Source organism: Ambystoma mexicanum, chromosome 4q (genome assembly GCF_040938575.1).
Source record: "Ambystoma mexicanum isolate Mex_15411 chromosome 4q, UKY_AmexF1_1, whole genome shotgun sequence".
Lineage (NCBI taxonomy): Eukaryota > Metazoa > Chordata > Amphibia > Caudata > Ambystomatidae > Ambystoma > Ambystoma mexicanum.
The window spans coordinates 996,183,543-996,198,478 of record NC_090928.1 but is presented as its reverse complement, the minus strand read 5'-3'; the positions used below and the strand labels follow the sequence as shown (position 1 = coordinate 996,198,478).

The window sequence follows — 14,936 nt, the reverse complement described above, 5'->3', positions numbered from 1 at the left end:
TCCCGCGCACCCCTGAAATACACGCGCACAGGCTATTCGCGTGTGAGAATTCCCGCGCACCCCTGAAATACACGCGCCCAGGCTATTCGCGTGTGGAAATTCCCGCGCACCCCTGAAATACACGCGCCCAGGCTATTCGCGTGTGGAACTTCCCGCGCACCCCTGAAATACAAGTACCCTGCTGTAATCGCGTGTGGGACTTCCCGCGCACCCCTGAAATACACGCGCCCAGGCTATTCGCGTGTGGGACTTCCCACGCACCCCTGAAATACACGCGGCCAGGCTATTCGCGTGTGGAACTTCCCGCGCACCCCTGAAATGGACGTAGCCTGGGATTTGACGTGTGAAACTTCCCGCGCACCCTTGAAAATCGCATGGGCCGCTTGCCGTGATGGTCCAGTGTTAGCGCAGCCCCTTGCGCTGGTTTGTGATTTTTATGAGATTTCACAGCGCAAGGGGCGTTCCTGGGGGCGTAACTGGCGCTGCAGCGAGTCGCTGCGCCACTGTGCGCCACGGCTGCCTGGGGAAGCTAAAATCCATGAATACGCTGTGCGCCGGATTCGGTTTTGGCGCACGCGGCTGGCGCAGACTATCGCAGGCGCACGCTGTGCGCCAGCCGCGTGCGCTACTTGTGCGCTGGATTCTATGAATTACCCTGTATATATTTACGGAGTCTCGCCGGAAATCTCAGAGTCAATATTGTTCTGGAATTCACCAATTCCTTCAAACCAGTGAAGCAACTGGTTATCTACACGCCCCTGCGCTCAATGCAGGATGGAGTGCTCATCTTTCCAAACCATCAGGTGAGATTATAAAAGGGGATATTAGTGCGGAGAACAGCAGGGGTGGGGATTAACACTCAACTCTACCGGTGGTTAATTCCCTTTCTCCATTTGCAGAAGGATACTCCTACGGGCCAAGCAAACAAAGCTAGGTGGGCCAGTCCAGTCTGTCATCTCGGCACTACGCGTCACATTGGTGGGGACCGCAGTTGTCCAGTTCAGATCGACGTCTCTGTGGGAGCCAGGTGAGCGTATCAGTGACCCTCTGGATGTCCTCTTCAGACACAAGATGGTGTTTCTCCACCTGCCACTCAAACACCAGATAGAAGGGATGACCCCAACGGTATCTAACCCCCTTCTCCTGTAGCCATCTGGTGAGGTTCCCACATTTTTCCTCATCAACCGTGTGAGGGGCGAGAGGTCCTGAAAAATGGCAACCGTGAAGTTTCCATATTGTATGCTCTGAAGGTTCTTGGCCTTCTCCAAAATTCTAGCTTTGTCTCTGTAATACTGCAGTCATGCCAACACCGAGCAAGGGCCCTTTCCTCCCCCTCGAGCACGATGAACTCTCTCCAATATGATCTCTTCTCCAGCATCTATCCCTAGAGCAATCTGTATTATGTCCTGCACCTTGCCTTCCAGGCCAAGCGGACTTTCACCCTCTGATTCCGCCAGGCCAAAGGTACGTCCATAATTCTTTCTCTCCCGGTTTTCCATATCATCCACTTTAAAACATAGTTCCTCCTTGCGGCATTGCACTTCCATGAATCTTGCCTCCATCTGAGTCTCCCGGAGTGCCGTGGACAGCTGGTTGTTTTCGACGCCCTCCATGCGATCTTCCAATGTGGATACCTTAGTCGTGCCCCCATATCTGTCCTTATCCCCCTGATCTCTTCCGGGATCATCTGAATATTTTATGGTAGCCAAGTGTAACAGTGCTCCCAGGTCCTCTATGCGCTTGCAGCTAGGGTGCTCTTAAGATCAAAACTGTCACTCTGGGATTGCTCTGATGACCCTGGCCAGCACGATTCAACAGTCGGAGCTGCCACCCCGGGGGCAAGATCAGGTCCGATGGTTTTCTTACCCTGCGCCTTGTCCACCTACCCCCAGTCCACTGGGCGGTGCCCTGAAGCAACTGTCAGCTCAGAGAGAGTATTCTCCCACCAGACGGACAGTAGGGCGGGGTGATGTGGGGCCAGGTAGACTCCTGTATAGAGGTGTATGGGCCTAATGTTAGGCAAAGGGCGACGCTACCCACCCAGGGTCGTGGGGCGGAATCTCCTTCAACCCCAGTGGCACCGTGTTATTAAAGGAATGGTTCCGTCAAAGTTTTTTATTGCCCCTACGGGTCGGCCATGTGTTTTTAAGCCTAAGTCGCTCGATTTTATAAAAATTTCCTATGGACCTTACCCGAGTTTTCGTCCATTAAACACACGCGAAAACAGGCACCAGGGAGCTGCCATTTTGTGATAATCCTACCATTTCCCCCATCGCCCTGGCTGACCTGCTTTTGCGGCACTAAATCATATCCCCCGCCCCTGAGCCTGACATTATCAAAACATTCATATTCCTCGCCTCTCTCCGTGACGTTACTGTGCTGCGTAGGCAAACGCGCCCAGTCGTCTTCTACGCGACTTCACACAGAACCCGGAAACCAACACAGATCAGCTCACAACACAGCGCGCCACAATTCGGAATATGAAACTGTACTTTAAAATCAAACAGCAACACAGTAAATTTGGTAAAGTACATTTATTTGACATTAAATGTTTATAGAATATTCAGCAATTGCCATATGAACTCCGAAAGTCATTTATTTTCTTTTATCTCTATCCGCAAATCCGTAAAATTTTATCGTGAGTCACGAGCTGTTCCTTTATGGTACACAGGGTGTTGGTTTTCGTTCAAAGAAGCACTTTTGTTGCACGTTGAACCGCAAGGCTGTTCCATCAAGTGGGCACTAGGCCAGCGTAAAGGTTGATATGTTGCTTCTAGCCGCTAATACCACTTAAGGGCATATGGGCCCTTGGCGATCGTCCCATAAGATCATCAGAATGGTGCAGTTGTTTACATTAAGCTGCAGCTGGCGGCTGAAGAAACCGTCTGCCGGTGTCTGAAACTGGTGGCAGTGGCAACCTGTTTTGAAAACATAAAATGTATAATTAGTCTCGCCAGCCGATCTTTATTAATATTATTTCATTTTATTTATTACGGCCGAGCTGAAACTATTTGCTTTCAAGTATAGTGCAATGGAGTATGTTCGGCTCTAAAATCAATGCAAAAACTAACAAAATAAATCGAGGTTAGTACACAATGAGAAACAACTTTTTGTCTACATGCGTGTGGAATGTGGACCTGCATGCCCATGTGCCCGCTACAAGGACGATCCCACAAACGTTTTCAAAGCTCTTCATTCATTTATTCATGCATCCCTTCATTAATTTTTCATTCCGGTATAAAAGCGTCTAAAGAGTTACTTGCATTATATTTGCAATTTCCATTGTGTCTCTGCGTAATGCAGTCCGTAAATCCCACTGTGCTCTTGACAACGATTTTTCGTATACTGAGCTAACATGAATTTAAGAATTTTCTGCCTTATCGTCTCTTACGTTATTGCAACCCCAATCCCACCTTCAAATGAAGTTCTTTCTGCATGGTCCCTGTCTCTCAAGGTAAAAAAACAATAGAACCTTATACTGCCAGTGCGAGTTGTGGGCCTCTTCAGGGCGCGAGCTGAAAATCAAAGCCGCTGACCTTCACTAGAAATGAGCATACATTCTTTCTTTGCAACATCCCGTAGTAAAGTCATCTGTGAGAACTTGAAGTTTTTAATCCATCTATGTAGTGCGCCTCAATGTGCAAATGCAAACTGGCTACTCTCCCATCTGCAACGGCTCGCTTGGCGCGTTCTAAGGCCCCCAATTTTGTCCTCGTTGTCTGCGAGCTTTGAAGCCCCAAAGAACCATAACTATTGAGACTTTTAATTTTTTGGGGAAGGTCATGGAAAGTATAAAGTACCCGAGGAGTTGAGTTGAAAGTGAGATTTATTGTTTGTTTGTTTTATTATTTGCAATACGCAAGCCTCCCCTCGGTTAACAGTGCCCAGCATTTATAAGAGATTGCGAAAATTAGTTACATCACCAAAAATATATACACACACATATAGACAAGGTCAGCAATATGAGTTGAATAAAGAGAATTCAAAGATGACACCCAGGTAGTTCGGCACCCAGGATGGTGAATGTAGGGGTTAGGGTTAGCGTACTTTGTATGCACACTGTACAATAAAATGTATTTACAAAAAGACAATCGTATTACAATTATTTAAACCGGGATTTGTACTTCACAACCAGCTCTCCTTTGGGTGGACATGGCACAGTGGCAATGTTGGGTGGCAATGGATCAGTGCTCTGTACAGAAACGTTCAGAATTCCATATCTGTGCTTCTCTAATACAGCAACAATAAGGCTTTTGACAAAGTCGAACTCCATTTCCTCATAGACGGGTTTCATCACCCATTGCTTACGTCTTTTTGAAAAGGCCTTAGTGTAGCGAGGCATCCTTACATTACCCGTAGTCCTAGATTGTTCACGGCCGAGATTCTCGTTATGGGCCAAGACAGCAAGTAGAGTCCTATATCTCATGCCCTGTATGCTGAAATGCAAGCGCTTTGTCCTGTACTTTAGGCACATATTGTGGAACACCTCCAAACCTCCTGTGTGACAGAATTCTGTCAGTTCCCTCAAATCTCTTGATAGAGTTTTATCGAAAACAATCTTCTCAATGGCTTTGTGTGTCGGTGAAGATGGATTCAACCACTTCTTCTTCCGTGCCTCCACTGGGGATAAAGGGCCATGTTCACATTGGTGGAAATGTAGGTTTTCTGACCAGCGGTGCACGTTGGTACAGTGGTGCATCAGTGACCGCCATTTTTCAAGTAGTATTTCCACTGACCCTTCACAAGTTTTGGAGCTCCACCAAAGATGGTTGCTGTTAGACTGGGACCACTCTGAAATACTTTCCAAACCTTTTTTTTTCCCTGCAGCCGAGATTTTCTTATTGATTGATTTAGCAAGATGCCATACGTCAAATTGATGTTTAATATGTGGGGACTGCTCTCTCATTGTCTTGGCTATTGAAACGTGTCGGTCCGTGGCTATGAGGTCTATGTGCATTCCCCTCGATTGTAGATATTCCACTGATTTTATAAATTCTAGTTTCTGCATGGCCACTGAGGATGTACATTGTGTTACCTGCACAACCACCGAACTCACAATTTTCTTACTATCCATGTCCTGAAAGTGGTAGGTGCAGTACTTGCCAGAAAATCCAGGGCTGTCGCACTGTCCATTGCCAGCTAGCCTGAATCGTTTGCCTTCGAATGTACTTGCTAGAGACAATTGTTCAATTTTCCAAGCATCACTAATGGCCGGAAACAGATAATCATGTTGGTATTTGTAGTACTGCGTTTTTGAAATGAAATGGAGTCCCACAAACTGAAAGAAAGACTCTAACTTTCTAATAAAACTGGAGCCACTAAAAAGTGATGCAGCTGCACAGAGTAGATTCCCTGCTGGCAGTTTCCCCAGCATCGGTTGTGCAGACCATGAGAACGTATGATGTAATCTACAGGCGGCATGTATTGTGACGTTACTGCCTTGTTTTTGACGAGTCACATGAATCAATGGCTTCCCGCATACTGTCCCTCTGACGGAAATGCCCACATTTCAGCATACTTATAATATCCATCAAACAACTGTCGAATACTATGCATTTGCCCTCTTTCATTAGACTGTCATCCTGCCTCAAAGTTGTTTCGGCCTGTGACGTTGAGGACATATCACCACATTTGAAAGAAATATCGCTGCTATCAAGTTCTGATGCGTCGGTGAATGCTGCTGCTGGTTCATTCTCTGTCATTTCAACATCTGCTACCTCAACATTGATGGGAGAACACAACAATGTCGACAGCTTTTTTGGTGGCAGTTTTTTGGCGGGTGTAGATTGTGTGAATTGATCTGCGACTACTTCAGAGCTATCTTCAATACATCCAGTATCATGTTGTTGCGGCGGTGCAGTCGTACTGTAGCAGTGGTCCAATACAACTTTACTGGATTCTCCGGACACATTCATTTCATGTTCTGGCCATTGGACATGAGCATCCCGAGTCTCAACATGCCGCGTCTGAATTAATAGTTCCTCCATAGTGTAAATGGTCTGGCAAGCAACATCTCTCATTCGCTTCACTGTCTGTGTATGTATAGTTCGTAGACCCACGGGTAACTAGAGGACAGATTGGAAAAGGGATGTTCAGTTTAAACACAAGATAAAGTATAGTACAATTGACTGGAAAAAAACATAAAATAGTCCCCAGCACAAAAAAAATTCTAAAGTTATGAACTGTTTGTAACTAACCTTATTTTTGTTTCTTTTCTTTGCAACTTTTTTGACTCGACCTTTAACATCTGCACGCTGTTGCTCCGATACGTATCCGCATGTCTCCCCTTCCTCTTGCGCTGCAACAACTATATTTTCTGTATCCGCATAGACAGCACGGAATGAGGCTTCATCGACTCCCTGAAACATAGTATTTTCATTACTGTGTATCAAAATATTGTTAGCATAAAACGCACGTGAGGACGAACACACATGTACATCTCAATAGCCAAACACGATTTAAACATTGTGTGGAACAATCAAACGACAAGTATTCGAGCTCAGATGACCTAGTTCGATGGAGCTGTCGGTATCCATACCTCTGGCTCTACATGGACTGCCACGAATATCATAAACATAACACACACTTGGGGTCGACGGCACAGGTACATATAAAGAGATAACCACAAATGTTGCATTGTCTAAAAGAATCAAGGAATATTTAAAAATGATCAAATTTAATCGACTTATTTCTCCGATTTCTTTACATCTGCATCATCTAAATGGGATCTTGTGATTGTAGTGGAAGCTCCATCATCTCCCTGAAACACAGTACTTGCGTTAATAGGGAAGAAAGTATAGAAAATGGAATCACATTATATGATCACGCTCGATGGAGCTGTCGGTATCCATACCTCATGCTGCTGAAGAATATCTATGGATGTTGTAAATGTGGTGCGCACTTCCGAAAGCTGTTGCACCGATTCGTATCCGCATGGTCCCGCTTCCACCGGAATTACTTGAATGTCAGGCTCTGCATCAAGTGCGTGGGTTGACGATTCAAAAACTGCCTGAAACATAGTATTTGCATTAGTAAGGATTACAATATTGAAAACACAACACACGCTTGGGGTCGACCACAAAGGTACATATTGTTCCAGTCCTGATGATCACGGTCAGTTGAGCTGTCAGTAGCCATACCTCGGGCTGCTGAAGAACATCTAGGGCTGTTGTCAATGTGGTGAACGCTTCAGCATCTCCCTGAAAGACAGTACTTGCATTAGTATGGATAAGACTAATTATAACTGAAAACAAACACCAGGGGACGACAACTAAGGTGTATATCAATTGGAAAGCACTAACCAAACAATTGGTAAAATAATCACACGATACATACAAACTATTACTTGACATGCATAAAACAAGTCTGTAGCGGAATAGCCAAGTATGATTACCTGATACGCGCTAGAAGTGGTTGATAACTGCGAGCACGTGATGGAAGTAGAATGTTCTTGCTTCAGATTCAAGGGATAGTCAAGAAGTTGTAAAGGTAAATTATTGTTTGATAATGAAATGCCAATATTTAAAATTGCCATGTAAGGAGACAGAATACTTGAGTAATGCGCAATATAGCACAGTTCCCTGTGCCCATATATAGATTTTGTTTGTGGGTTATGAAATCTAAAAATAATATATTGATAAATGTCATTATTCAAAAAGCTAAACACTCATATCAATGTCGAAAGTATTACAAATTGGAAACAACACCTAAAATATCAATGAATCCATTCGGCTACCTAAACACTACCGCAAGGCCTGTCTTGTCGATCGCCGTTTATTCTTCTTTGTTACCCAAGATGTGGTGTACATGTTCGAGGGAAGTGCCGGCTGCAGATGCAGTATCGATCACCCCTCTTGTCCTCAAAGACATGTTGGACTCTACTTTCCAGCTCATCCAGTGGATATCTGCAATGTCTGACCCATTCTCTTATTCGATCAACAGTTTTCGGGAATACATGCATTGTAGTGCCTTCAGATTTAGCATGGGTCTTCGAAAGGCAGCCGCTAATCGAACAGGCAGGCATTGTTGAAAATTCTGAAAAGTAAATATCAAGATTATTATAAAACCTTGATGAATAAAAATGTCATTAAAAGTAAATGAACCATACCATGCTCAATGCAAGGTTTGTTTTGGTCGCTGGAACTATACCAGTTCATCATGTGCGGCTTAGTATTTGCATAAGTTACAGACATTTTTTAAATTATGTGACTAAACTCTGAACATGTGACTCGTCCCTCGGATGTTCTGTCTTGCACGAAAAGGAACCATTCTTACATTATAGACTGGACCCCCGAAGGATGCAATTCGATGACAATTGACACAGATGAAAATAAATAGATCTATTGATAGCATAACAATTGAAACTCAAGTCAATAGCAATGAGACCAATGACCATAGCTCTATTGGGTACTGTAATAGCAAATAGATTGAAATGTAAAAATGACCGAAATATGACTACGATACATGGCCTTACCTTGACCAACAAACAGTTGGATTCAGCAGGCCGAGCAGTATGTTGCAGGAGAACAGGTAGATGGCCACAGGTAGCACACTGACGAGTTTGCTCGAAGCGGTCACAGATAGCACGGCGACGAGCAGATTAGCAATGATCTCAGTGCTTCTCAGGTAGAAGGTTCAGGAGTTGACTTGCAAAGCACAAAGATGTTCTCATGAGACATATCAAGTAGTTTATAAAGTATTAGAAACAGGGGTGTGTTTGTGAATGAATGACGTGTGTATGTCATGGTATTATGTTTATTGCAGGGGGGCGGCCTGCCTCAGGGGAGTCCTGCCTGGAGATACAGGGTCTGAGGAGGCCATGTGAGTGATGGCCCCTGGGCGTGGGATACATTTTGAAGTGTACATGCTGTTTGGCACCTTGGCCGTTTGCGCCCGTCACAGCCCCCCATGCCAGCGCTCATCTCCGGGTGCGAACCGCCTTTTGGCGTGCAGGCAAGTGTGTGGGAGCGAGGGGCCATAAGGCCCCTCTCATCCTTTACTTCTCAGTAGAAACTCGTATCAAGTGCCTCCAGTAGTGGGTTCGCCCCTTGCCCTTATGTGATGTTAACTTTGCATGACATTCGCGTAGATGGGAACACTGAGCAGGAAACGGGGCATCCATTTTTATACCCCCTTTCCACTCCATTGTGGTGACCAGGCCTCACTGCGATAGTACAGCGCGCAGAGCACATGGCCCACAGCCTCGTTCCCACTCTGACTGGAAATCTCCAAAGGTAATTGCAACAGCTAATAAATGTAACACATCATTCTCTGAGATCACGGTCCTGCATGTGGACCGGCCTGAACCAAGCACATGGCTCGTTTATCTCCACAAACGTGTCTTTGCCAACGCACCCTCGCCAGTGGAAAGTTGCTGCCATTCTGACCCTGTGTCCCTGCAAGGTATTCTCTTCATTTGCCAGACCACTGACCACGCCACCTCGCAGATCCCCAACTAACATTAGACCCCTACTGCAGTATATCGTTGCCTATCAATAACAAATGCCACATATCGGAGATTCTTGTGAGCACAGACCAACAATTCCTATAGTGGTCAAGACCCTTGACTTAAGGCCTGTATAATCCAATGTTAATTAATAGTATTGATATATGTGTGACTTTTATAGAGACATAACCCACTGAAAGACTTTGAACAAGTGTTATTTAGTGCATGCATTATTGATAATATATTATGTTAGCTTGGATAGTGACCACCCCGCTTCACAGCGACCTGAACTTCACCCATTCCGAGCACAGGTGTCTGACATCCATCCTTGAAAGGAGACACACTTGATTGATTTAAAAAATCGAAACAACCGTTGTTAAAATATATGTGGTGTTTTATTTTGTAGCTTATTTTGATGACACAAAAATACACAACTTTACACATTGTACAGTTCAGGTTGCAGCACAGTGAGAGAAAATCCCCTGTACTGACCGCTGTCACTCGGGAACGTTTCTCTTATGGCACGAAGGGCACAGGCGGGTATCACTCTTCGAACGCGGTGTCCAAGCCTCCCGTGACGCCACCATGTAAAGGAACGATAGGCCACCAGCCTGTACCACCTGTGAAAAGGAATGAAACAAACTGTTTTTAAATGACCAAGATTAGTTTAATAAACGTTTGTTGTCAATGACAATTCTTGTAACTTATGGCATTCTGCTCGGTCAAATGCTATCTAGACACTGCACACTGCTGAAAGACTTTCGTGCGTTACAATGATATGTATATGTAATTTTGGATATAGTAGAAGACCATGAAATAGGAGTGGCATGACAAGCAGAGTATACTTACTTGTTACTCGGATTACGAGGACGAACAGTTGCGCGAAGTTCGTGCATAAGCACCATCATTATCCTCAACACGGACCGTGTGAGGCAGGCTGCCCTGATGTCTGGCAGCTCGGTGATGAATTGCGGTCGTGGCTCGCCTTCCGAAATGTAGGCCATGCATCCCGAGTTTTCACAGCAGCAGCAGTTCTCCTCCTTGGTTGGCATTAGCTCGCACCGACTGCATGTGCACCAGGTGGAAACACCGTCCATGCGACTAGGTCCAGGCTCTTCTCCTGTTGAATCGTCCTCCCAACTGCGTCCAAAGCCCCATCGTTTTCGCATGTTTCCCTTTCCAGTAGTTCCTCCTCGGTATACTCGGGCTCGTACATGTAGGGCATTATTGTATCCATTGTGTGTTACACAAACTAAAATAATTGATAGCGGTGGTACTGGTATCTGTTCACACGGGCTACAAGCAACGAAGGTAGCTGACCAGAGCACAGAAACGAGTCACAGAATACTCAAAGTAGCACAGAGAGAGGAATGGAATCGGAAATCTGCTGCTGTGTGTTGTGAAACGGTCTCTTTATACTTATTGAGGAAAGAGGCGTCCTGCCATTTCCATGGCGACACGTCATTAGCTGAAGCGCAGCGAATGTTGACACAAGACGTGCTTTGGCGTTGTGAAATGGGCGGTACGCGTCTGCTGATGACAGGCTCAGGGGCGGGGGATATGATTTAGTGCCGCAAAAGCAGGTCAGCCAGGGCGATGGGGGAAATGATAGGATTATCACAAAATGCCAGCTCCCTGGTGCCTGTTTTCATGTGCGTTTAATGGATGAAAACTCGGGTAAGGTCCATAGGAAATTTTTCTAAAATCGAGCGACTTAGTCTTAAAAACACATGGCCGACCCGTAGGGGCAACAAAAATTTTTGACCGAACCATTCCTTTATCTCGCCCATGGGAGCACCGTTGCTGGGTGTCAATCCACTGTGCCCGTGTTAACCAGCTTTTTCCTGGGCGGCAGGTAGGGAAGAAGACTGAGCGTCACACCATTAAGTGTGGCACAGGAGCAGGCGTCCCACGTTTCCAGTTATGAGGTGTGGACTCCAATCGTGGTGTGGCGACAGGGTGCAAACTCTAAGTACAATTCAGGCCCGTCGGCTGTATGCCAGCGTTATAATGGCGCCTTAGTGGGAGTCCAGATATCCGCTTCCCAGTGGGATCCTTCAAGTAAGACCAGCGTGTGGGTTCTCTGTCAGGGTTCCATTGAATGCCTCATTGGATAAACATAGACGGAGCTTGCGCAATAACAACCTACCTAGTAAACCCAGGGGAGCAAACGTTTTTGGTTCCAAGTCGAGGTGGTCTGCTAAGCCTCAGAAACGTGCTGCATCGTTTCTGGCGCGTCCTTTTACAGAACGCTATGGGTTGCCATGGAAACGCTGGTGGCCATGGTATTCGCGTAGGTACTCGGGCCTACGGCGCCGTCCTGTGCATACGGTCAGGTGACCAGTACTTAAGCTGCGCCCCCGCACACGGTGGTACTTCTGAATTTGTCTGTTTTCAAAGCTACATACCTTGTACCTTGTCTTCTTGGCTCCTTGAATCCCAGGCTCGCCTTGTGACCATTCTTGTTTCCTTCTTGTCATTGCTTTCAAGTCTTACATGCTCAAACCCGACCCGGAACGTCCACAGACTGCTCTCATCTAAGCCCTCACATCTTACCTGCTCATACCAGACCTGGAAAGTCTACGGACTGCAATCATCTAATCCCTCAAGCCTTACCTGCTCATACCCGACCCGGAACGTCCACGGACTGCAATCGTCTAATCCCTCAAGCCTTACCTGCTCATACCAGAACGGGAACGTCCACGGACTGCAGTTATCTCATTTCACAAGTCTCACCTGCTCGTCGTTACAATCGGAAAACCCACGGACTGCATCCATCTCATCTCGTGAGTCTCGCTTGTGTCATATCTTCTTTCTGAAACTGTCAAAGACACTTTTGGAATATTCAGGACTTTCGCGCATCAGCGCAAGGACCAAAGGACATTGGCGCATCAGCGCAAGGATCAAAGGACACCAGCGCAACGGCGCCTGGATCAATTAACTTTTTAGGCGTCCTGGTGCCGGCGGGTATAGGAAAACAAAACATTGTGTTTCCAGGACTGTCACTCCATTTCCAGCTCTCCTGCTACACCTATCCAGGGCACTCATTTGGTAAGCACAAGGCTATTCGTTTCTTACTTTCTTGTTATTTCTGTATTTTTGGTAACAGTGATTTTCCTTGTTTTCAAGGTACTCACCAGTCTAACTTGGCACTATTCAGTCCCAGTCTGATTTTCTTGTTTGTGAGTATCAGTTCAGTATCTTGCTTTGGAGAGTTCATTGCCTTAAACCCACATGTTAATATCTGGTACATTTTTCTTGCAGCCAGCTGTTGGAGTACCAGGGTGTACCATATTTTCGGGCAATACTCACCTCCATCTCTCCTTTTGTACTCTTGAGGGGTATATTGTCAGAAAGCCTAAATTGCATCACGACGTGTCAAGCCACCACTACTATACTGAGCTTTTGTGTCAAAACAGCTCTCCCCCCTTATTGTGCCCCCTTCAGCTGTCCAGTGTCTTCCCTCCACAGAGTGACACAGGCACCACTAGACCATAAAGTCACTGGGGGAATAGAGGGGGTGCTCTCCCCAGCCTGCTCCCTGCCCTCTGTGCGTTCAATCCTCCATCGCTTCTCCTATACAAGTAACTCCTAGGCACATTGAATGGAGGAGTTGTCGCATACCTTTTGGATCCGCCGGTGTTCTGCTCCCGATGCGGATTGCCTCCACTCTCCTCTGGCCCTCACAGGCAGAGGTAGGAGGAGGGCAAAGGGAGGCTGGCCAGAGAGTGAGGGGAAAGGATGGTGAAGGTGTACCAATGAGGAGGATCTCAGTCTTGTTGGCATTTAGACAATGATCGTTGGCGGCACACCAAGTTTGAATGGCAATTAGGCAATCGGAGATGAGAGATGGAGAGGAGGTGGCTGAAGGAAGCCTGAAAATGAGTTGGGGGTCATCAGCATCGCACTGGAAATGTGAGCAGAAAATGGAAATGCAATAGGCGGGAGTTGCGAGGTATTGGTTAAAATGCCAAGGCGAAAGGTTAGAGCGAAAAGAGGTCAAGATAGATATATAGGTATGATGACTCTGAATCAGACATAGAAAGAGGACATAGAAAGAGGGATATGGTGTGTTGGTGAAATTGGTAGGAGGGGAGGATGTTTGAAAATCAGAAGACTTCCAACGTGTGCTGCCTCTTCTCATTCAATGAGGGCTGGGGACGAGTCAGTTACATGTCAGGAAGTGAAAGATGTGTCCAACATTTCCCAACCCATATTGACCTCTTCAGAGAACTTGCTTATTGGAAAATCTCTCAAATAACATTATAGGCCAGTATGTCCCAGCAGGAAATATGTGAAAGAGGACATAGTGTTAGAGAACACTAAACCTGTTGTTGTGGGATGAATACTTTTGGGAAGGGGGGGCGATCGTCCCTGGCCCCCAAAAAGGTTCTGGATGAGGCGGAGGCATAAGAGTGTGACGCAGCTGCTTGAGGAAGCTCTAGGGGCTATCGATAGACGATACATTACAGGCAGGTCCTTATACGTTGGGGTATAGGTTGCACTGGGAGTGAAACACCATCTTAGAAAATAGAATCCATCTTGAAATCGAGGCCAAGTGCTGCGCTGCTGCCAGGGCAGTATCCCTGGGCCCGGCACATAGAGATAAGTGTGTGCATGCAGGGTCGGGGTGTAGCTCAAGTAGCATTGAGAATGACCAAACACAGAGATTCATAAACCTCATTGTGTCATATTATTAGGACTCTTATCCCAGAATGAATGCACCCTGCAAGGCCCCAAGGGGATCGAGGGCTCCCTGGGCACTAGCCTCTGACCTTCACCAGTCCAAACCTCAAGTTATAGTGCCTAGATGCCCCAGTCCCAAGACCCCAGCATTCCAACGTACCGGTCAACCCCAGACCACCAACCATAAAACTGTTAGTGTGCTAATCCATCGGAAGGATCACAGCAGAAAGAGGAGTGTTCACCCCACCTGAGGTCCCTGTGATTTGTGCAGCAAGGTGCCTAGGAGGGAAAGTAACAAATGTAAGCTCAGGGTGGGAAGAACTGGAATGGTGCTAACGCGTCTGGGATCAAGCAGGGCTTTAGAGTTATCGTGACCTCGAAAGTAGCCTCTGCACCCATGTCTGCAGTACCAGGTCATATTAGGCCACATATAGGAGATGTACTGAATTCTTTTAGTAATTATCAATTAGGAACCTCACACTTGATGACGAAGAAGAATCTCACGTGGAAGAAGATGGGTAGACAAGGCTGTGACCAATGGCCTGGCATCCCATATGGAGCAGGCCGCATATGTGTATAGTTGCACCAACCAGCTACGTGGATTTGCAACCTCTGTGTTGTAGGTCTTTAAAAACTATTGTTTTGTCAGAGTGCTCTGTGGCAGCAGAGGTCTTTGTTATTGCATATTTGTATTTTATGAGAATAAACCTTGTTCTTCCAGCAAGAGGTGTGCCAGGCCTTTTCCCCTAGTGGGTTGTATTTTTTTCTGCTTTGAGCGTTGAGGTGCTTCTCTACATTTTGGTGA

The 14,936-nt window shown here is 46.2% G+C and overlaps 1 protein-coding gene across 1 annotated transcript in view; it reads left to right on the top strand.

The window, feature by feature from the left end:
* Positions 1-14,936, top strand: part of PTPN14 (protein tyrosine phosphatase non-receptor type 14) — a 1,387,330-nt gene that overhangs the window by 633,611 nt on the left and 738,783 nt on the right. The window lies entirely within an intron of this gene.